A 2,645-nucleotide genomic window follows, 5' to 3' on the forward strand; every position below is an offset into this window, starting at 1 on the left:
CACACACACTTTCTCACGTCCTATACACACTCATTTGAGCCCCAGAAAGAGCGAGGATGTGGTTGGTGGCATTGGCAGCGTTAGTGCAGGGTTCTGACCTGGCCGGGCCGTATTAATCATAGAGAACAGCAGTAAGATACATTTTAGCTCGTGCAGCCACAACAACAACCTCCGCATTTCCTAACATTAGTTTCCCTCTCGTAACTTATATCCTGTCTACAACTCCCCACTTCCCATCTCATATCCTGGCACCCCTCCTCATTACAGAGCAATTTTCTGCCCCCGCATCAAATCCAAACACTCGGCGAGCTTCCATCTCGTGCTCTTCACACATGTCGGCTCATAACTCTCCGGTTATGATCACCTGCGCCCCTCGGTACGGGTCTCCAGCTTAGTGGGGACCCGGAATAAGTTAATCCCGCAGTCACACCAGTGATTCGTAAATAGCTGCTTCTTTGAAAAGTTTGCACACAAAAAAAAACAATAAGGGTTAAAAACTTTCTCGGAGCATATGAACTCAGCTGCGAGCCGTGCCCGGCTGCTGGGAAGGCAGAGGAGTATCCGGCATGCAGATAGGCGGTGTCCAGCAGTCAGAGAGACACGGGGAGAGATAGCCGGATAGACAGACATTAGAGTGGGGCTTGGCTGCGCTATCGGGTTTCCTCCCCCTCTGTCTCTCTGCCGGGACAGCCTGGCCTCGGAGGCCCTGACACCGCGGCACCAACGCAGCCAGCCGCGACAGCTGCCACAGCGGCGTCTAATACCAACACACAACACACTCCACGCCACGCCACAACTACAAAGAGGAAGATCATTTCAAACATGGCATTCTTTGATGCTCCTGTAATGATCTTTGTGTTTTGGAGAGAAGAAGCAGGGGAGGATGGAAGGGGATCTCGCGGTGCCTTTTTTTTAATGTTTTGTTTCTTAAGAACAAAGGGACCCCCCCCCTTCTCCGCATAAGCAAGTTTAGGACAGTAGTGATGAGACGGAGCAGGATTAAATGAGAAAGTAAGAGAAACACCGAGAGGTACCAGCATGTGGGTGTGTGTGTGCTTTAGCAACCTTGTGCCGGTGTGTCATCGTAACCTTATGAACTCGAGTGCTGGTCTGGGGGTCTCTAATTAGGAACGGCTGATGAACGGCCATACATTACGTGAGCGGGAGGTGGAGGGGGGGGGGGGGGGGTTGCCTGTGATTGTGTATCCCTGCGTGTATCAATCTGTGACTGTGCGGCCCGGTTGTCAGCGAGGTAGCAGAGTGTCTCAGCCCTGGAGAAAGTGCAGGTCTAGCCTTGGTCCTGTTGACGGAGGGGCGGCACTTCAGAGGCTCCAGGACCCCATGGCACCAGTCTCCCCAGTCCCCCAGACAGACTGGGAGCATCTGGGCTCTGTCAGCGCCTCTGGCCCCCGCAGACTGCGATCTATACGACGGGCGAGAGGAGTGGATTGGATCAGGAAGGGAGAGAGAGAGGAAAATATGAGCCAGTAGATTCCTCTGCCTGCCTTGTGCAAATGCATGCTTTGCCAGTTCGCATATTTCACGTGTGCATGTGTGTGTCTGGTTGTATTAAGGCCTGATAACAGGTCAGGGTGATTAATTTTGCATGATGGGAGATGGCGGGTTATTGATTAGCCACTACCGTTGGAAGAACTCTCTCTCTGTAAAGTCTTCAATTAAGCATTAATTAAAAGTGTGCGGCTAAAAATATGCAAAGCCGGGGTTCTGAGCGAAAACATCAAGATTGGACGGACAGATATCATTCCAGAGTTTCCTTCTGAAAATGATTTGATCGAGCGCTGCCACACGGAAACCGATCCGCACACTTGCCAACACTAATTAATCCATACACTAAATTAGGAATACAAATTGTGGTCCCGATTTAACAAGGTCAGTCTTAACTTCTCCCTTTACACTTTATTTAACTGTGTAGGGGAGGGGGAGGAAAAAAAAGAAGCCCTATCAATGTGCTTCGCTTATTATGATTGACAATTGATGATTAAGTCCTCCAGCTGACACACACCACCAAAGCCGGTGAGTTGGAATTGGATGTGACACATACACAGTTCTGCGTGTTAGGTAATTCGTTGACGAGGGGCCAAATTCATTTATGGAACAGCGGTATTGGCAGGCATGGACACTCTCTGCAAAAACAACGATAATCACAGAGGTTTGGCGCGGCGTGACAAGGACTCTTCAGGGAAAGGCCCTTACACGCTGCTTTGTTGGCCGTTCCTCCCTAAGATGGAGGGAAACATCCGTCGCTGTTCTTAAGATGAGAGTCGCTGGAATCCAGAGGAGGAGCGGAGAGGTTCCCCACGAGCTGTGGACGCCGTCCAAAGGGCTCCATTAGCATTCGTTGGACGGCATCGCTGGAATTACAATATCTGGAATGTGTACATTTTTTTTTAAAACATGTACATTTCGCTGCAGCTTTCCACTTTTTTTTTTTAGGGGGGAAGCAATCCATGATTATTTGTCCTTTTTGTGCGGAATGGATGAAATAAAAGCTCTGATAAATCCTCCGTAATGAAACATGAGGGGCACCCTGTCTCAAGCCATTTAATCTCTTTTCACATTCTCAATTTTTTCCTGCTAATGAGCCTTATTGACAATCAAACAGAAGCTGTCATCCCCCAGGATGC

The sequence above is a fragment of the Limanda limanda genome, chromosome 15 (genome assembly GCF_963576545.1).
Source record: "Limanda limanda chromosome 15, fLimLim1.1, whole genome shotgun sequence".
Lineage (NCBI taxonomy): Eukaryota > Metazoa > Chordata > Actinopteri > Pleuronectiformes > Pleuronectidae > Limanda > Limanda limanda.